At 42.2% G+C, this 22,084-nt stretch overlaps 1 protein-coding gene across 7 annotated transcripts in view; it reads left to right on the forward strand.

Annotated features, from left to right (window-relative positions):
* LOC101933762 (probable tRNA methyltransferase 9B) overlaps nt 1-22,084 on the forward strand; it is a 70,475-nt gene that overhangs the window by 12,066 nt on the left and 36,325 nt on the right. The window contains exon 1 of one of the 7 annotated variants that reach the window (XM_065581349.1): nt 18,900-19,018. The exons of the other annotated variants lie outside the window; for them this stretch is intronic. The gene's annotated coding sequence lies outside the window, so the exon portion shown is untranslated. Of the gene's footprint in view, nt 1-18,899; nt 19,019-22,084 lie in introns of those variants that run through there. 7 annotated transcript variants of the gene reach the window in all.

The raw sequence follows: 22,084 nt of genomic DNA on the forward strand, positions 1-22,084 counted from the left end.
GTTGCTGTGTTCATTCTGCAATTTTTAGCACACTAGCTCAAGCCCCACTAGCATGAGTCTATTTACCTGGGCTGGGAGCTTGACTCCCAATGCAGTATAGACGTACTATCAGGGCTGTCCCCTGGAATCCTCTAACAAACCCAATCCAAAGGTACAAATCAAACCAACTTCTCTCCTCAGGCTTGGCCTTTCATGCCTCTTAAATTCCCCTTGCTGTTCCTCCACTGAACAACCCACAGGGCTTTCTCCCTGGAAGTCCAGATCATGCCCTTTTATCAGGGCTTATCACTGGAACCTGCTCAACTTCCTGGGAATGCCTCATTTCTGTCCTGGCCTCCTGCCTGACTTGTCTGTTCAGCAGAGGATCCCAGGGCTTACTCTCCCTGATGGGTTTCCTCCTTGACCCTCCTAGTATCTTTATTCTCTGTAGTCTCAGACTGTGACTGTAGACTCTCCATGTATCCCCCTGCTTCTTCTTGAGTTTTGTGGCATAGCTAACTTGCTTCCTGAGTCTATGACCATCGTGCACTGTACTTTGTATCTTGTTCATGATTTAGAGTCTCACACCCTTTCTGGTGGTATTAAACTTTTTTAAAGAATTGCAGAAGAGCTTTTCTTATTTTCCGTCTATTCTTGATAGATGTTACAAGGAAAATTGTTACATGAAGACCTGAGTTTTCTATATAAACACCTCCTTCACTGGTACAGTCCTTATATTTCCAAAGGATATGATCTATTGCATCCTGGGTTATGCATAATTCATCTTTATGCTTGTTAATTAGAAATAAATTACTATTTAATCTGCAATGCTGTGTTAGAATTCTAAATAGAACCGCTTCGCTCTTCCTCTCAGGGCCTTGGATTTACATCACCATTTTCAACTGTTGGGCACACTTATTGGAATTTTTTCCCCTTCATTTCATTTGCTCACAGTTCTTGCCTTTCCTTCCTTATCTTATTTTTTGATTAGATATTTAAATTCCAGTTTGCTTAAGGGAATTCCTAAGTCAACTTGTTCATTATCAGTAGCACTTTTTGCCTGTTTGTCCACCAGTATGTTGCCTAGTATCCCCACGTACGCCAGGAACCGTGCTAGTACTATGGTTATATCCAGTTGCACGCCTGTTTGGTTGTTAGCAGTAATACTTCATTAAGAATATCATTTCTGCTGTCAGACTTACCACCATAAATTGCCTGCATCCCTGACAAGGAATCTGACAGGGTAGCCACGGCAGCTGGCCACATATCTAAAGCTCAGTTTACTCCTAACATAATCCCTGTTAACTTTGTATTTGTCTTTATGACTGAGCAATTAACCTTGCGGCTTCCTTGAGTCCAAGTGAGGGCACACAGAAGGCTGTTACCACTCTTCTTGTTCCGTGCCACATGCATATATAATATTTGGCAGTAGTGTCCCCGTTTATCACAAATACATAGATTTGCTATATCTTGTATATTTATTAATTTTCTCCTTTTATTAATTTAATTATATAATTCCATGTCTGTCTCTGGGGATGGTTTTCCAATGATAAAATATTTTCCCGTAGCTATAGATTTTGGTCTTTTTCAATCCTCTCTTTTCATTAAGATACTTTATCCACTTCTATACTCTACTTATATGTATATTTTGTCCTACCTGGCCTCCACTTAATTCCCAACAATCATTATATATTAGGTTCGTGTTGTTGTCTTTGCAATTGTCTAGTACTTTGGCCCAAAAAGTTAAGTCTAGGAGCTTCATTCTAAAAATGATGGGTATTTCACTGGCTGCTATCTGTAGCACACACACAGGTGTAGTAATGAAGGTATCACATGCAATACACAATGCCTGTACTTGGATATAGCTTAGTTTTCTCAGGCTTGGTCTACACTACCCCCCCTAATTCGAACTAAGGTACGCAACTTCAGCTACGTGAATAACGTAGCTGAAGTTCGAAGTACCTTATTTCGAATTAGTTCAAACTTACCTTGGTCCACACTCGGCAGGCAGGCTCCCCCGTCGACTCCGCGGTACTCCTCTCGGCGAGCTGGAGTACCGCAGTCGACGGCGAGCACTTCCGGGTTCGACTTATCGCGTCCAGACTAGACGCGATAAGTCGAACCCAGAAGTTCGATTTCCAGCCGTCGAACTTGCCGGTAAGTGTAGCCAAGGCCTCAGATTTCCATTCACTGCAGACGCAAAGGCCTGGTATCTGTACTCAATAATTGGTCTAATTAGAGCTCTGTATTGCATTATACCCCATTTTCTTATCCGCTCCCCAAAATGTTCCAGAGATACTTTTAGTTAATTCTACCTTTGCACTTATCTTTAATATTTTCAGTGTGGTCCCTCTACGTGAGCTTGTTTTCAGATATCACACTTAAATATAGTAAAAAATTACTAATTCTTATCTGTTGGTTATATAGATATAACTTTAAATCTTTTGGATTTTCCTTGTTGTGAAGATCATTCTCTTAGTTTTATCTATGGAGAACTTCAAGCCCCACCTGTTTCCCCATTCTGCACTCCTTTTAAGTGCATTTTTTTTTTTATGACACTTTCAAGGTTTCTGCTTTTGGTCCATATGGCACAGTCATCAGCAAATAATGTGATCCCTAGTCCTCTACTCCTCTCCTTAGGGAGACCATTTATCATGATGCTGAAGAGGGTTCGGCTAATTACGCTTCCCTGTGGAGTTGAATTTCCAGTTGAATATACCTTGGAAAAAGCTTTCCCTATTTGGACTTCTATAGTTCTTTTGCTTAGGCCTGGTCTACACTACAGAGTTAGGTCGATTGTAATGCAGCTTATGTCCACCTAATTACAACAGTGAACACATTACAACCTTGCTCCTGCCGATGTAAGTGCCCTACTACACTGACATAATAACTACTATTCCAGGAGAGGGGTAGGGCTTATGTCGGTGTAGCTAGGGCAGACGCAGTGTCTATGTAGACACTGCGGGTTACTTACATCAGCTGTTGGCTGTCATTCTTGCCATCTTGGAGCTGTGAAATTGACAAGAAAGCCCAGTTTCCCCACTCCCAGATGGGCAGCTGCCCAGTTTCCCTGCTCCCAGCCAAGCTGCTGCCCACACTCCTGGCTTGCAGCCCAGGCTCCCTGCTCCCCGCTCAGCTGGGCTGCTGCCAGTGCTTCCCGCTCCCTGCTGGGCTGCTACCCGGGCTCCCAGCTCCCCACTCTGCTGGGCTGCTGCCTGGGCTCCCCACTGGTAGTCCTGCTACCCCCTGAGCTCTTGGCTCCCCGCTTTCCGATAGGCGCATGGCAGGTGCCTGGGCTCCAGGCATAGAGCTCCCTATTGGGCACAGCAGGGAACAGGGAACCCGGGCGGCTGCCATGCTCTCAGTGTGGGGGTGGGGGGGAAATGGGCTCCTGGTGGGGAGTTGGGAGTTGGTGGGGGGTGAGGGGGCGGAGATCTGGAGCCTGGGTGACTGCTGTGCTCCCAGCAGGGGGGCAGATGGATTCTCGGTGGGGAGCCAAGAGCTGGAGGTGCGGAAGCCGGGCTCCTGGTGGGGAGCTGAGAGCCCGGGGGCAGCCGAGGCTTTCAGTCCCCCACACTGCCCCTCTTAAGTGGTTGGACGCACTCCTGGTGAGGACACGCACCACCAACAGAAGGAGGGTAGTGTGGACATGAACCACTGCAGTAACTACTGGGGTGGCTGTAAGTCAACATAACAGGTCAACTTACGTTTGTAGTGTAGACATGCCCTTAAGAAGCCCTTTATCTATGGGTGGCATGTGAACCGCTGGCTGGGGGAGGCTAGTCCCCAACCGTGCCCCTTCTGCATGCCCTGGAACCTAGAGCCCCCCCAACCGCAGCCGCTGGGCCCTGCCCCAGGCTGGCTAGTATCCGCAGTGCCCCCCCCCTCCCGCACCCTTCCAGCCCTGGAGCACTTGGCGTTGGTGCTGCAGGCCCCACCCCCAAGCCCTGGAGCACCGAGAGGGAGAGCGTGCAGTGCAGCAGCGCCACTGCAGCAGCGCCACTGCAGCCTCCCAACCCCGGGAAGGCGAGCGGCGTGGCCCCAGCCCTTGAAGTCCAGCAGCACCGCCGAAGCGGAGACCTGGGGGCAGAGTGTGGGCAGGTCGTGGCTGTTTGGGGAGGCATAGCCTCTTCCACCCGCTGCCCATGCCCTTATCCAGCTGTACGTTCTTCCTAGAATACTCGTGGAAGCCAGTTTATGTAGTAGTCCCTCTCTATAAGGTGCCACAAGTACTCCTGTTCTTCCTCTCTATAACCTATCCTAGAAAAAGCCCATGTCCAGGAAGTTTACTATCATGAATTCTTTGGTTCTCATGCTTTTTTATGCATCTGTCTCTATCCTTACAATGTGGTTAATCTCACTTCTACCCTCCTCTGAACCCATTTTGATTACATCTAGGAACCGGTTTGTTTTAGGTGGGCTACTAATCTCCTTACCATTGTTTCTATGGTTTTATCTAAACATGCTGTGAGTGCAATTGGTCTGCATGCCTCAGGTCTTGAGTGCAACTTACCTGGTTTCCTAACAGGGATGATAATCACGTATTTCCAGTCTTTAGGTATTTCACCTTTTCTCCATATGTTATGTATTTTTAGTATCACCGTCACACTTCCTTCATTTAAGTGTTTAAGCACTTCAAAGCTTATTTTGTCCTTGCTGGTGCGGTGCTTTTGCTCCTTATCATTTTTTTGGAGATCTCTCATATTAAAGTTTTCATTTAAAATAACTGCTGCTTCTCCCACCTCTTCATGATCTCATAATTATTATTAATGAACTTATTTCTCTCTCCCTAATTTCTATCATCTGATCCTTGTCCATACTGATGTTTTGAAACACGGTGCCCAGATTTTCTGCTTTTTCTCTGTTGGTGCTTGTTACTCCGTACACTGCAGCTGCAAAGTTTGGTATTATGAGGTTCTTTGTTCCATTCATTTTCCTAATTTGTTTATACATTGGTATCTTTATTAACTTTGAGCAACTGCCTTACTTTTTAAATATTTCATTAAGTCTTTGCTATTTAAGGATTATTTTTTTTGCAGTCTTATCTGCTTTATTCCTTTCTCTAATTACCATTTCACATTTCTTGTTCCACCATCATATATTTTTCTTATCTTTAAGTATTGTTGGAATCCTAGGAATAGCTAGGCGGACTCTTTATGATTCCCTTAATACTAGTTCTACAGAATTCCTCAAAATCTTCATTTATACATTGCTCATTCACATTGCTCACTTCTGTTTCGAATGCATTTCCAATTTGCTTTTTTTTAGATTTCAGGTGGGGTTATCATCTTTGTTTTCGGTATTTCCTTTCCCTTGATATGTAATTAATGTTGGGAAGTGGTCACTACCAATTCCCTCCTCTGTGAGGCCTTGGGAGGCACGCCAGTCCTCGCCCACAGACAACCCGCCAACCTTAAGCATATTCTCACCAGCAACCACACACCGCACCATAGGTTTCAGAGTAGCAGCCGTGTTAGTCTGTATCCGCAAAAAGAACAGGAGTACTTGTGGCACCTTAGAGACTAACAAATTTATTAGAGCATAAGCTTTCGTGGACTACTTCTTCGGATGCATATAGAGTGAAACATATATTGAGGAGATATATATACACACATACAGAGAGCATGAACAGGTGGGAGTTGTCTTACCAACTCTGAGAGGCCAATTAAGTAAGAGGAAAAAAACTATTGAAGTGATAATCAGGATAGCCCAGTACAGACAGTTTGATAAGAAGTGTGAGAATACTTACAAGGGGAGATAGATTCAATGTTTGTAATGGCTCAGCCATTCCCAGTCCTTATTCAATCCTGAGTTGATTGTATCTAGTTTGCATATCAATTCCAGCTCAACAGTCTCTAGTTGGAGTCTGTTTTTGAAGTTTTTCTGTTGTAAAATAGCCACCCGCAGGTCTGTCATAGAATGACCAGACAGGTTAAAGTGTTCTCCCACTGGTTTTTGAGTATTGTGATTCCTGATGTCAGATTTGTGTCCATTAATTCTTTTGCGGAGAGACTGTCCGGTTTGGCCAATGTACATGGCAGAGGGGCATTGCTGGCACATGATGGCATATATTACATTGGTAGATGTGCAGGTGAACGAGCCCCTGATGGTATGGCTGATGTGATTAGGTCCTATGATGATGTCACTTGAATAGATGTGTGGACAGAGTTGGCATCGGACTTTGTTACAAGGATAGGTTCCTGGGTCAGTGTTTTTGTTCAGTGATGTGTGGTTGCTGGTGAGTATTTGCTTTAGGTTGGGGGGTTGTCTGTAAGCGAGGACAGGTCTGTCTCCCAAGATCTGTGAGAGTAAAGGATCATCTTTGAGGATAGGTTGTAGATCTCTGATGATGCGCCATAGTAACTCTAACTCAGGAACCAATCCATGCAACAAACCTCGTGCTCATATTTACACCAGCGACACCATCACAGGACCTAACCAGATCAGCCACAACATCACCGGCTCATTCACCTGCACATCCACCAATGTAATATACGCCATCATGTGCCAGCAATGCCCCTCTGCTATGTATATTGGCCAAACTGGACAATCCCTACATAAAAGGATAAATGGACACAAGTCAGATATTAGGAATGGCAATATACAAAAACTTGTAGGAGAACACTTCAACCTCCCTGGACACACAATAGCAGATTTAAAGGTGGCCATCCTGCAGCAAAAAAAACTTCAGTACCAGACTTCAAAGAGAAACTGCTGAACTTCAGTTCATTTGCAAATTTGACACCATCAGCTCAGGATTAAACAAAGACTGCAAATGGCTAGCCAACTACAAAAGCAGTTTCTCCTCCCTTGGTATTCACACCTCAACTGCTAGAAGAGGGCCTCATCCTCCCTGATTGAACTAACCTCGTTATCTCTAGACTGATTCTTGCCTGCATATTTATACCTGCCTTTGGAAATTTCCACTACATGCGTCTGACGAAGTGGGTATTCACCCACGAAAGCTTATGCTCCAATACGTCTGTTAGTCTATAAAGTGCCACAGGACTCTTTGTTGCTTTTTATAGATCCAGACTAACACGGCTACCCCTCTGATACATACATATATATGCTGTATTCAGATTTGAGGAAAATAAGAACTATTCGGATTCATGCTAACTAAGATGGGGTTACAAAGTTCATCAGTCCCACTGACTGGATATTGTGGACATTCTTCCTCCCTCATCCCAGGGGATAGAAGTACACAATTGTCTGGGTATATTGTGAGAGTTTACCCTGAATTATCTGGTGTAAGCTGGAGTCAGAGACAGACTTCCAGACAAGATGGACCTTGGTCTATTTTCATATGGCAGTTGCTTTGTTCCTAGAAATAAAACTTGCCTGCAATAGTGTTAGAAGCCATTGACTCCATTGCAGTTTGGTGACCTGTGATCTAAATTAATAATTTGTAGAATATGGCATGTCAGTAGAGAATAACTTTACTCATAAGACTTTTCAGTTTTCCAAATGCATAACTTAGGTTTGTAATTAAATTAAAGACATCTTCCCTTGTTATAAAATAATTTCTGTGTCTCCTGAGATGTAGGTTATAGTTAAGGCTTGACTGTAGTGTAATTTATATCCATACCATTATTTTGGACTGGATGACATCAGAGCCATTCATCCTTTATGTCATAAGCCCTATATTGGTAACAGCTAATGAAAATTCTCCTTTGGCTTAAGTGGAAAGGGTCTCTACTTTAGGAAGAGTGGGGAGAAAAGTAACTTTGTGTCCCCTTTTTGGCTCCCAGAGACTAGTCAGGGAGTTGGCCAGGCCTTGGTGTAAGTTATTGTAGCCCATAGCTTCTTTAACCTATGCTTAGTATCATAAGTCACTGAAGGGACATTCTGGCAGCTGAAGACTGCTGGGGCATACAGATTCCATCTTTGCCCCAGGCATATCCTCTGTACTAGGGACTGAGAGGTGGGTGATGATAGATTAACTACAGTGGCTCTATGCCCTTCAGTGGTTCCTTCATGCTGAAGGAAATTCTCTACCAATTTAGTTGCCTTTTTGGTTGTTTTGTGTAGGCAATGCAGGAGGTCCAGGATCCGTCCCACTTTTACTGTTTTATTTCTTAAAGTACTTTAAACAAAAATGAGGTCCCTTCAGAAAATTCTAAGTTCTGTTAATACAAAAATGGTTGGGTTTTGTTTGTTTTCTCTTTGTAACACTGTGTCCCACCTGGAACTTCCTGTACTGAATGGACTGTGATAGTTACACGGACTTATCCAGCTCTTACTAGGCCATGACATCAAAAATACTTGTCTTTCATATCATCAAGCCATTTTCCGTTGCCATGGTTTGATCGAATAGTTATTCTAGGATTATCACTTCTGTAAAGCAGGAAATGACTAAGCAGCAAAGGTTTTTCTTTTCTTGCCTGAGAACCCTGGATTTGATGGCATACTGCATGGAACTGGCTCTTTAACTTCAAACAGTTCTGAATATGTTGCTACACAAGAAGATATAAGTCCCCTTTATAAACTAGTTTGTAATTATTTCATTGTCTTTCTTTCTTTATTTCAATGAAGAAAAAAATTAAAGGAAAAATGAGGTTTTCTTTTGCCAATGTGCTAACTTCAGCACATAATTTTACTGAATTTCTGGCTCCGTACATGTCATCTTACCCTGTTAGGGCAAGGGTATAGATTCTAAAATGTAGAAAAGGTTGCACAGGCAAAAGAATTTACCATTCTTAGTATTGCAGCTGTAGCCTTGTGTACATGGAATCTTTCCTTGCCCATTAGAAGAGTCTCCTTTATTTTGAATTTTAAAACTCTTTATTCCAAAAGGCCTTCATCTTGGTCTATTGTAATATTTTCATCTATTTACCATGTTTTATATAAGGGGCATAGAAGGCCATCAGTAAACACACACTGAAGAAATAAATACATTTCCTGATAACTTCTTCTCCAATCCCATAAGTGACACTTGGTTTGGTCAGTGAATCTTTTATTAGAACTGATTCAGAGACATTCACTTGTCTTGCAGACTTAACAATGATGCCAGATACATGTTACATTTTATTATATTAATTTGTAATTCTTTATTCCCCACACCTCAACTGAATCGCCAAACTTTTTTTACAGAAATTTACAAGATTATACCAGGGTAGATTTGATTTAAATTAAGAGTAACAACTATATTTTTTGCTCAAACATGAGAATTCAAGAATAGTCCAGAAGGAAGACAGGCAGTCCTTAAGAAAGAAGTATGAAATAAAAAGTTTACCAACCTGAAGATCCTGCATGTTCAGACGTGTTCCTTTCATCATTTTCAACGCAGCTTCCTCCTGAGAAGGAACACTTTCATTCGGGCAACCAGGCCTTGCAATTCTTTGTTGCACTGTTTACATTTTGCACGCATGCTTGTTTTACCCACAGGTAGAGGAACTTTTTATTAAAATATTCCCAAACTGGATCTCTCTTACAGCCTGCTGCCATTATAGGTTTTCCCTCCTAGTGAGAGAATGGCATGGTAGATCTCAAATCAATGAAGGCTACACTCGGAAAGTCCTCAAGACTCCTGGAATATGCTGCTCAAACAGTTTCACTTTTGTTTCTACTGCCTGTCTCTCCCTTCTCACATTTATCTCCAGACTTCTTCTCCTTGTCCAGATCTATTTCGCCCCCAACAATCTCCTATTCATTGAACTTTTTGAAACTTTGCACTTTCAGAGAGAGGTAAGGGATTGACTCTGTGTACTCAAATTTGCAGAGGGACAATAGAGTTGAGGTCTGTTATTTCTCACCTCTCTACAGATATTTATTTATTAAAAACATTTTTGCTGTTAACAAGCATGTTATCTCTGGAGACACAAATCCACAGTTTGAGAACTGCAAAACTAAGCATCTCTGATGGTATCTTCTAGACCAAGCACTGAGTCCCATTGGGTAGATAGAAAGATTAAACTAAATAATCTATACAGAAGGCCCTGGAACCCCATAAGATTGGGTCCCTAATCCATGAACTATTGGAACTCATTTACAAAACTTTTCTTAAACATAATATATTCATGTAGTCTCATACTATAGAATTAGAATTTATAATCCCTATTCCATTATGAGTTATCTTTGAGCTATGATGTATCTTTCTTTAGATAGGTGTCCTTTTTTTTTTTTTTTTTTTTTTTTTCAAAAAGCATTTTATCAAAACAATCCGATTTAAATAAAAAAATCAGATTTTTTTTTTAAATAATTGATTTTTATCCACCCTGGATTATACCAATGTTCCTGTTTATAAGGGCTGTTTTGTTATATATCAATACATAATGGACTTGATTTTTCATCTCTTTGCCCTCGAATAAAACTAGTGTAATTCCATTGATTTATGCTTGATTGATAGATTGATTTAGTCTTGTCAGTGTGGGAGTACCTGCCAGTGCTTTTATTGTTTTCACACAATTTCAAAGCTGTTAGCTTGCCTGTTTCTAACAGGAATAAAAAATATCGGAAGTGAATTTGCTTTCACAATGTGACTTTGAAAATGATGCTTATTGACATTTCTGTTTTTATATAAAATGTGTGTGTATAAAAAGCCTTTTTCTTTAGCAATAATTTGGGGGCAAATTGCTCTGTGGTATAAATATAGAATACATGCACTAAATTGACTACATACTTCAGTGGAGTTGTTTCAAAGTTATATCAGTGTAACTGAGCAGATTTTGGCTCCAGTGTCTTGAATGTGTGCATAACACCCCTTTTTAAAGAGCAATGCTTCGGAGAATGGGCCAGATTCACACGTTTTTACATTATGGAACCTTTGCATTACAAAAGTAAACCCAATTTAACTGGCCCAGAGCAGCACCCAGCAGCCAGGGGATAGTGGTTAATATTGCCCAACACTGGCAAAATCTTCCTGAGAAACCTGGCTGGATACTGGGCTGAGGAACCTGTACAGGGGGAAGAAAGTGGATTCCTTCCTCCACACTGTGGAGTCTTTCCACAGCCCTTCTGAGCTGAGGTTTCCATAGCTATCTACTACAGGACCTGAATTCCCAATTTCCATTGGGATTGTGAATCTGTATCTTTTAGGCAGTTTTGAACATCTTAGTCCATGAACCTAGTACTCCCATCTGTGATATGAAAGGGTTAGAACATAGTTAAGTGGTGAATTCCCCCTCCCCAGGCTCCCCTCTACTCTGTCCTACCCCTGTCTTTTCTACTCCCACCCCTACTTCTCCACAACAGCACTCAGGGAGCTACAACATACTGTGGCTCCTTGCTGTGGGGAAGGGGTACATTTCTTTTATACAGCTGTAGCCAATCTTAGCCCTTCTCACATACCGGCATTGCAACAGCTACCCTGCATGTGGGGCCCTCCAAACCTATGGAGGGGAGAGCTGGATTTCCCCCATCCTCACCGCTTGGATACTTTGAAGGCACAAGTAACTGCTTTTTATTTTAATTACTTTACATTTATTATGACTGTTTTTATTAGGTTGAATAGCACCCTGGCAAGGGCAGAGAAATGTTTTACGAAGCTGTTATGTGTTAAATAATATATGCAAATGGGACCATAGCTGGTGTAAATCAGTGTAGCTCCACTGAAGTCAATTTATGCCAGCTGAAGACTTGGCCCATAACTTTGTGGTGAATACCTATGGCAATATCCATATGTTACTAATTTTTAGGAGCTCACTTACAGCTTTAAAACACCTGTAAAATAGAGGGGTATTATGAAAATGCTGATAGGCTTCTATAAAATACGTACAGTACCAGATACCTTGCTCCGTCATATTGGAATGAAGCCAGAGTAACTGTTGAGTTACGCTGTCAGAGATGAGAATCTAGCCCACAAATGATTGACCCTTAAAACCTAAATATTGGTTTTGAAGTCTGTACGGATTTCCCTTTGAGTCTCTATCTCTCTCTTTGTATTGTGATTGTCTTGACCTGCAATAATTCAGGGTTTATTCATGGCTCTTCCTTGTTTTTTATTTTTGTCTGAAGATAGTTCTAGAAGTTTTTTTTGTTTAGTTTCTCTCAAGGTAAAAAGAAATGCTGCTATCTCTTCCTTTGTGTGGTAGAAACCAGTGGAGAAGAGCTTCCTTGCCCTGGAGATCTCTAGGGTTTTTTTAAGTTCTATCTTTCTAAAGCTGAAAGGGTTTGCAAAATGATGATCCTCTTTGTCTGTCTGTTTTCATCCCAACAACAAGGACCTTCAGGCTATTCAGGTGAATATTTGCAGACAGGTTAAATGTTGTATTCTCGAGGCCTACAAAGCTAGAGCCTTGTGATTCAGCTGTCAAAAGTAATTCTTGCCAGGAATATGGCAGCTTTGTAGTCAACATCTATAAAGCAGCCACTTGGAATTGGCTGTGAGTGGAGGACAAAACAATAGGCACGTAGGTTGTATTATCAAAGGCAGCTGCAAGAGAGGAATCCTGCAGGCTGTTTTTTTTAGCATCTCCTGTCTGGACCATTTTGGTGCTACCGTTCAAGTTCTGATGATCCTTTCTGTGTGGCTGTAGACTGCTTTGCATCTTCTTTCACCTTCTCTGTGCTAGTCTTCCCTCAAGCTTAAGTACTGGTTGTATATTAAATCCATTGTGAAACCAGTTCTGTACTCAAATATTTGAAGTCCTGTTCTGCTCCCATTGATGTCAAATGGAGTATGATTGGTCCCTAAATTTATCAGCTTTGGCCCTACCGTATATCTTGTCATGTTAGTAAAGATGTTGATATTGAATTGAATACAAATTCCCGTCTCTTTTTCTATGTGCTGGCGTACGTCAGATACAAAACTTTCAAGAAGAATGGATCAATAAGTAGAGCTCTGTGTTGTTACTTCACATTTGTGAAAAAAAATGAAATAAAACAAAAAAACAGCCTATAAAATGGAGAAAAAACAAAGCTCCTGTAGCTTCCTGTCCCTCATGGCTGGGTCCAGCTTCTCACTCCGGGGATTGGGACTGGATAGCCTGCCTGTTCCTGTGTCATGAGAAACTGGACATGGGGCAAAATTTGAGTGATAGTGGTGTGTCCTGGCACACAGGGTTGCAGCACCACTCAGTCAAATTTGGCCCATCCACTCCCCCCATCATTGTGGAGGGGCAGACAGCCCAAACCTGAGCAGCACTACCACACCATGGACTAGGAAGCAACACCCAATACGGGGAGCCAGGCCCAGTCCTGCAGGACAGGAGCCACTGCTGACAGCTGAGTGCAGGGAGGACATGCTTTGAAACCTACCTTGCCCCCCAACTCCATGGCTTTCCTACCCACCCCCGAGGCAAGACCTGACATTTTCCCTCCGGATCTCCCGCAATAGAAAAAAAACGAACAAAATTCCCCCAAAATAAAATTGAAATTCTTTCTATCAGTAAGCTTATTCAAATGTGCAGTGCAACTGTGTTCTCTGTTTGCTTTTGATCTTCTCATCCTGAACAAAACTACTCAGGTTAGTCCACCTTTGATCATTTTGGCTTCAAAATTTATTTTTCACCAATTCTTCCTGTATATTCATTTCCCCCGTTTTGGCCTAGATTCCCCAAACATGTATGTGCACAAGTAGTCCTTTTGAAGACAATGGGGCTTCTTCATGATTCAAGTATTTTTCATGTCTGGGACCCATGTTTGTATGCTGGGGTGGCTGGACATAGCTATAACTTTGATATAACTTGGGTTTATTATGTACATTTGTCCCAGACACTGTTGTGAGATAGGTGTTCAATAAACCAGTTGAGGGTCTGATTCTGTCACCCTTACGTTAGATCAGTGTTACTCCCAGACTGCAGCGCACGAGCCGCAAGTGGTTCTTTAATGTGTCTCCTGTGGCTCTTTACAGTACATGATGTTAAAACACTGTGATTTAATTATTAATCAATTGAGATGCTTTTACTATGTTATTAGTGCAAGTTGATAACTTGGTTATCAACGTATTTGCTCTGAGAATTGTATATATTTTTATATATATAAAAAACTAAATCTTTCCCCTGTCATGCTGTTTAAATATGAATTGTACTATGGTAAATTCACACTACTGTGCCTCTTTTGGGTAATGTTGATTGCTAATTTGGCTCCTGAACCTCTGAATATCACTGCATTAGTAACTTATTCTACAAGTAGTCCCATTACTACTGGGCAGCAAGAAAGGTGGTAGAATCAGGACCTAATTAAGTAAATAAATTAGGTGGAATCCTGTCCCCACTGAAGTTAATGGGAATTTTGCCATTGATTTTAATGGGACCAGGATTTCACCTCTAAGATTTATTTTTTTCTAAGCTGCAGAACTTTCTCTTTTCCGTCCTTAAATGTATTAGATTTCCCATCTTTCATCTTCCAGGCATTTTCCTGTTCATCTTGTTTATATATTTCTTCATACACTTTCCTTCCCTCCCTCCCCATTTTGTCTGTTGTCAACTAGGCATACTGATCTTTGCTGCCCGTTGGCTATCTGCTCGACTTTATTTTTAGTGTGTATGGTATAAATCAATATTCTAGCAGATAGAGAGCAGAAGTGGCAAGAGAACCTTCTGTTATGGAGCTGTTTTACAAAAGATATGCTAAGATGGGCAATGGTTTCATTTTTAGACTAGCTTATGTTTTTATGACAATTCAAACATAATTTAGACATCAGGTTATCGACTTCTGTTTCATGACTGCTAATCTTAATTGCTGTTTTGTACCTGCTTTGAGTTTCCATTTACTATGTGCTTTTGAAAGCTGTGTAATCAAATAAGGCATGTAGTGATGTGTTTATTTAAAAATTTTATTTCAGAAGCAAACAAATGGGCTTTTGCATTACAAAAGTAGTAACTGTCACAAATAAAATACAGCACTTGGTTTGACTAAAATTGTGCAAATCCTTTTATTATAGAGATTCTCTTTTTAAACTGGTTGTAGGTTTAATGAGGAAGGTCCCTTTCTGCCCACCTGCTCACATGGGAGAATATCAGGCAAGGAGCCCCTGTCATCCACCCCTGGCTAGAGTCACAACCAGGAGGGTAGCTAGGGAGTGGGCAGCTTATTTGCCCTTACTCCTATATGGATCAGGAAGACCAAATGCAATAATTGAAGTGTGTAATGGACTGACTTTGGTTCTGCACTAAGTACAATCTCAGTGCAGCCTTCACTATGGAGTTGCTGTCTCCAGAATAACAGCTGTGATCAAACAAACAGAGATCAGAAGACACAGATGAGATTGGGATGATCCAATAGCATTATAAAACTCTTGTATCCAGAAGACACAGGTAGATTTGTAAGAGGTGTCAGATCATCACACATATGGGGTGGGTTAACAAGAGCAGTAAACAGTATTTGTTTGTAGTAGTAGAACAAGAACATAGCTGTAACAACAAAGGAAGGCCCTGATCCTGCATGTGCAGTTATTGACGTCTGCTGCATGGGTGGAGGAGAGGAAGCTGCTTACCTGGGCAGTTGGCAATGTTTTCCCATCTTGCTCACTGCCAGCTGCCTCCAGGAAGGAACTGTAGTTACTCCTGCATGCATTAGGGGCAAATATTTTTCTTTCCTTATGGCTGCTCTGAACCCAAGTGAGAGGGCCGCAATCCAACAGTAATCTGTCTGGCAGTGGCCCCTACCTATGTATCGCCCACTCTGTCATCATTTCCCTCTTGTGTGTCTGCTTGTAATATTGAGGCGTTGCACAGAGATTGCCACGGGATAGACTGTTGTAGACCCCAGCAATGCCTCATTGTGAACCAGGGGCCTGATCCTATATGGGGCTACCCATCCTCTGCTCCTGTTGCACTCAGTTGGATGTGATGGAAGGCAGCATCTTTCAGGATTGGGTCCCAGCCAATGTTCCCTTAAATTTTTTACGTCCATGTGCAGAATGAATTTTGTTATGTGCACCAATATGGAGGTGATGTGTGGCAGAGCTGGGGCTGAGGGGTTCGGACAGAGTGTGGGAGTGGGCTCGGGGCTAGGACAGAGGGTTCGGGTGCGGGGGGTGACGGCTCTGGGGTGAGGCCGTGGATGAGGGGTTTGGGGTACGGGAGGGGGCTCGGAGTTGGGGCAAAGGATTGGGGGGGATGGGGGGTGAGGGCTCTGGCTGGGGGTGAAGGCTCTGGGGTGGGGCCGTGGATGAGGGGTTTGGGGTGTGGGAGGGGGCTCAGAGCTGGGACAGAGGGTTGAGGTGTGGGGGGTGAGGGCTCTAGGGTGCAGGCTGCCCTGGGACTGCAGGGGGAGAGAGAGATTTCCCCCAGCCCTCTCTCGCTGCAGCAGCTTGGGGTTGGGGGAGAGGCTCCTCTCCCGGGCAGCAGCAGCTCCGGCTGGGCTGGGCCAAGCCAGGGGAGGGGTCCTCTCCCCAGCCGCCGCAGCTTTGGCTGGGCTGGGCTGGGGGAGGGGTGCCTCTCCCCGGCAGCTCCAGTGGGGGCGCTGGACAAGGCCAGGGGATGGACGCCTCTCCCTGCCTGTGTGGCCCTTGATAGCCTGCTGCGTGGTTGCGCAGCTTAGAGGAAACATAGGTCCCAGCTAGGATTAGCATAACGTCTCAAAACACCCATCCATGTCATATAGGGCAGGGCAGGATATGGTATCAACGCAGCTATCTTGGAACCCATCTATTGTCCACCAAGGCAGCTGTGTTCATCAGCAAAGATGAAGTGATTAAGGCCTAGAGTGAAACTTTCATGAGCCAGAGGAAGAGCATTTTCAGCAGAAAATCCTCATCTGTGGGACTGTCTTCTGGATGAAATCCAAATGAGCCTAATCTCTTACTGATTTCTGATCCCATTGCAAAATCCACCATTACTCAAAAGCCTTCCTACAATACCAACACCTGTGGGGAGGGGGAAAGAAGAAAAGAAAAATATGCCAAATCTAAGCAGCTAAACCAGAATTGGAAAGTATAAGGATTTATGTTGTACACATTTCTGTTCTGTAAGTACGACCTACATTCTTTGTTCCTAGATACATACATTTACATTTAGCTGTACTAAAATGCATATTATTAGCTTGTGCCTAATTTACCAAGCAATCCAGATCACTCTGTATCAGAGACTTGTCCTCTTCATTATTTACCACTCCCACAGATTTTGTGTCATCTACAAACTTTATCAGTGATGATTTTGTTTTCTTCCAGGTCATTGATTAAAAATGTTAAATAGCATAGGGCCAAGAATCAAGCCTTGCGGGACCCCACTGGAAGCACACCCACTTGATGATGATTCCCTGTTTACCACTACAATCTGAGACCTATCAGTTAGCCATCTTTTAATCCTTTGAATGTGTGTTATGTTAATTCTGTATTGTTGTAGCGATGGCGTGGGCACTTTTACCCACTTGCCACAAGTTACAGAACAAACTGGTTTGTAATCCATTGAGTTATCTGAATTATTGCTAGGAGGAGTGTTGGGACCACATTTCTATCTGAAAATGCCATGTATTGACAAGCCCTCAGAAATGTAGATTGCATTAGTCATTTCACTAAACAGAGAGCTCAGAATATGAAAAATTCACCACATTTAGTTTCTTGATAATCTGGTCAGCCTACTTTTGTACATAGAACCCTGTATCTAAAAACCAAAACAAAAACCTATTTCAAAGGATTTTTGTATATGTCTCTGGCATCCCTTGAATTGTCTATCATGTCACATACTATTTTACTCAATTGACTAACTGTGTTTGCATCTATGCAAAGAGAGACCAGGTGGGTTGGTAATATCTCTTATTGGACCAACACAGCTACAACAATATTCCAAACAATCTATAAAAAGACTCAGTCTTCAGTGGCCAGAGGCTCATCATATTATTTTCTTCCCCCTAATGATTTTTTCCACCCACAAAACATTGAAAATGTAAATGTGAGTTCGATGGTTATTGAAATTTCTTATAAACTTTAATCTTTCAAGTATACTTCAGCTATGCAAAATGCGGATTCTGAGTAAATATTAGTGCAGTTAATGGAAATTGTGTAGTAAATGCTGAAGCACAAAGCTGAAAACGAGTTCCTTTCTTTGTTCCTAACAGCACAATCCCCTTTCAATGCTGTGTGTGTGTGTGTGTGAGAGAGAGAGAGAGAGAGAGAGAAGGATGTCGGAGGATTTGGCCATAATGCAGCATGTAAAGAGAGATTTTTTTAAAAAGAACTCGAAGAAAAAGGACAAAATTCTTATGGATTACACTTTATTCTGTTTAGTTTTATACTTTTTCATTTGTATAAACATGCCCATTTTATAATAGTACAAAGTAGCACTACAGCATTCAATCCAAGATAATCCAATTACTGTTTCACTCTGTTTCTCACTGTTGTATTCTATGGCTTTGTATACACGTTTGATAATGTATGTAAATTGTAGGGGTGTGTGGAGGTGCCCCTTCTATTTTCCTGTCCATCTCTTTAATGGTGTTACTGTATAAGGTTCTGTACCATCAAAAGAGATTATGAAATTACTTCTTAAAGCTAAAAGTATTAAATGAACACACTTATTGCAAACAAATTTGTCAGTGTCTCAAACAGCTGGAACTTGACTTTCTAAAAAGCATTGTACCACTGTGCAGAGTTTAATTTAGGCACTTGGGTTTTTGTATGACAAAGAACTTGATTTTGTAGAAATGCTGCAGGTCAGGCTCCCAGCTTGTCTGATGGAAGTGCATTTTGGGGGGCTTATTTAGTTGGATTATGGTGCCCCCGAGGCTCTGCATTAGTTGCCTTGTTTAAAATTTACATGCCATTTGGCATACTGCTATCAGGCAATGTCAGAGTCTGCTATAATCTGGGTATTCATTTTTATGTCCATTTACTTGGTATTAATACTCATATTTACTTAGCTGTCCTATAGACTCAAAATGTGGCATTGTACTGACTATTTGGCACTTTGACATGTTTCTACCATGCACTCTGCATAGATTTACTGAAGAGGGATTTGCAGAATGGTTTGAAAGACTATATTACAGTTTCTCTGCCTATTTGGGGGTTGGTTTGTTTTTTGTCCACACTTGTTGTGATCTATATGTCCAGAATAGCATCAGCTTTCTCGGAAACACGAAGATTTGTTGCAGTGTCTCAAAGTGAAGTTGAATTATACAAGTCCCTCTGCTGGATATATGTCTGGATCAGGCAGGCAAGGTATAATTATGTAAATTTGTTGATTACCAGCGGCGACTGCCATTGTGTGTTTTATAAAAATTCTCTTTAGATGACAAATGAATTGAGCAGGACATCCAATTTTTGGCATAATTGTAGTTAAATAAAATTAGAGCTTCTGTTTTAAGTTTTAACCATTAAACACCCATAAACACCCCGATACAGATGATGATGATAGCAATTTTATTATTATTATTATCGTTCATACAATAAACCTGGCGGGGGGGACACACACCAGAAATGGATACTTGTACCTAAGGGCTTGTGTACACAGAGCAGTAATGAGGACTACGGGGTTTGATTTCTAAAGTGCACGAATGCATTGCACATTAATTGGACTGTATAGATCCTGCTGGTGGGCACTATTGGTTCCATAGTACACTTTAACATAATGCTGTTTGAAACAGTACAGTGTTAAAGTACACTAGAGAACATTACAAAGAGATTACTCCTTACAATATATACAAAGGGAGAACCCCAAAAATCCCCCAATTTTTGGACATCTACATAAAACTCAAAAATTGCAAAAAATGAAATTAATACCCCCCTCCCCCAAAACAGAAGCCCGCGTATACCAACCACATTAGTATTGTTTGCAGAGATGACAAACCACATACACATACAGACCCCAGAAATCTTTCAGGCTCTGAATATATTAAACTTATTTGGAAAGAAACTGTTCCTGCATTGGAATCTCTAGGGAGAGAGATGTGTTAATACCCATCCCCAAAGAGGCTGAGTTTGGGGGGGCCTGCATCAGTCCCAGTGTCTGCTGATCCAAGGCGTGAGCAACCAAGCTTGGTACCAGATTTTGAGGATCTGTCACCCAGCCCAGACCCCTTTCTGTTGGAAGGAGAGGCAAAACCTGACCCTGTTTGCTTAGTACCAGCCACATGATGCGTCTTTTATTTAAAACCCAGTAATCTTTGTACGAGCATATTTTTACGGTTATTTATTTTATCATTTTTAAGACAACATTGATGGTACAGGTACCAGCAGGGCCGCCGAGGGCGGGGAGCCGGTACAAATTACCGGGGCCTGGCGGTCCGGAAGGGGGCCCGGCTTCCCCCCCCCCCCCCCCATCGTCTTACCGGGGCCCGGAGGTCCAGAAGGGGCCCCGGCTTCTCCCCCTCTCGTCGGCCCTGTTTAGCCGATCTGCCCTTGTGGGGGGTCTGAAAAATTTTTTTCACCGGGGCCCGAACCCGCTCTCTGTGGCCCTGGGTACCAGATAAGGAGAAAAATTAAACAATCCTAAAAATCCTTAAGGTAATAATACCTATTTAATAGAGAGCAAAAAAGATTGTCACCTTCTCTCACAATAGCTATGTCAGAGAGATGTTTGGCTGGTTTTTTAGCTGCATTAGGCTAGCATTGCACCACTCTGCTGGTACAAAGCTACCCTAAAAACAAATTCACTTGCTGCTGGAAATTTCCCCTGTGAAGCTGACTAGCAGCTGCTCTTATGCCACCTCTCTACAGTCAGCACAGGTGGGAAGGCGTCTCCGTGCCCTGTTTCTAGAATGGTTTGTTGAGACCTTAGGCAGCCAGGTCTCCTAAGATTCTGCAGGCTGTTCCAAGCTTGTCTTGGAGGAGGGGTGGACCAGTGCAGAGTAGCCCTAGGATGGGAGGTAGAGTGTAATGGTGGCTTCAGGGTAGTCAATTATTTTTTGCCAAGATCCATATTACTTGGTCAAGGTATAGTCAAGGTTCAGACTCCAGAGAAAATAATAATTTATAAAATAATAATTAATAATAAGTAAATAAAAACATTTCAGGGTCATTCAAAAGCATCTGGCGGTCTGGATTTGGCACGCAGTCCGCCTATTGACTACCCCTGTTTTAGGCTACCTTTGCACCTCCCCATTCTGAGTTGTACTAAGTGCTCTTGAGCTGCAGGTTAGGATCTTGCCCAAGATTTGCACAATCCTTGACAACATTCACTCCTGGAACTATATAACCACAAGCATTCAAATAGTGATAAGAATTTCAATTAACTAATCATTTTATAATCTGGAGGGGGGCAGAGAGACCTAACAGGTAGCTCTGGGGCAAGTAAGAATTGGCATTTTATAAAATTTGGAACATGTTTCTCTAAAAGATGCCCTGCATCAAAAGGAAGCCCCCTTACATTAACAATCCCAGCCTTTACAGCCCAGATTAAATCATAGATTAGCTGAGTCAAATTCAACAGAGGGTCCTGTGGCACCTTTGAGACTAACAGAAGTATTGGGAACATAAGCTTTCGTGGGTAAGAACCTCACTTCTTCAGATGCAATGGAAATTTCCAGAGGCAGGTATAAATCAGTATGGAGCAAGTGAGGTTCTTACCCACGAAAGCTTATGCTCCCAATACTTCTGTTAGTCTTAAAGGTGCCACATGACTCTCTGTTGCTTTTTACAAATTCAGACTAACACAGCTACCCCTCTGATACTGAGTAAAATTGACATCATTGACCTCTACCCAAAGTGGAGAATTATTTCTTGATTAAGATCAAAAAGAAAAAAATCCAACCTTCTTATTTAAAAAATTTTTTTCAAGAAATCTCTCAGAAAAATAGAAATTGCAGCACACATCGGAACAAATTCTGCTCTAGATCCAGAAGCCCAACTATGACCTCCCCACACTGGGATGGGGCAGGACTGCATTATAGCTGAGTGGATTGGTGTTTCTGTCATAGTTAGAACATAACATAACATAAGAACGGCCGTACCGGGTCAGACCAAAAGTCCATCTAGCCCAGTATCCTGTCTACCGACAGTGGCCAATGCCAGGTGCCCCAGAGGGAGTGGACCTAACAGGCAATGATAACATTCCACTTAGAACATAACATAGTTCCCCAAACAAAGTGAAGTCACTCAGGCTTTGTGGGGGCTTTCATCTCATGAGGACAGTCGTAGGTTTCATTAAACATATGTAAGTAACAAATAAACAATCACTTTGAAGACAGCAGCTTACAATGAATCTTAAGATGTTTGATAAGCACAAATTTAATCTAATTTTCAATCAAATTGTGCCAAATTTAGCTAAAGATTATGTGACAAATGATC

Source organism: Chrysemys picta, chromosome 1 (genome assembly GCF_011386835.1).
Source record: "Chrysemys picta bellii isolate R12L10 chromosome 1, ASM1138683v2, whole genome shotgun sequence".
Taxonomy (NCBI): domain Eukaryota; kingdom Metazoa; phylum Chordata; order Testudines; family Emydidae; genus Chrysemys; species Chrysemys picta.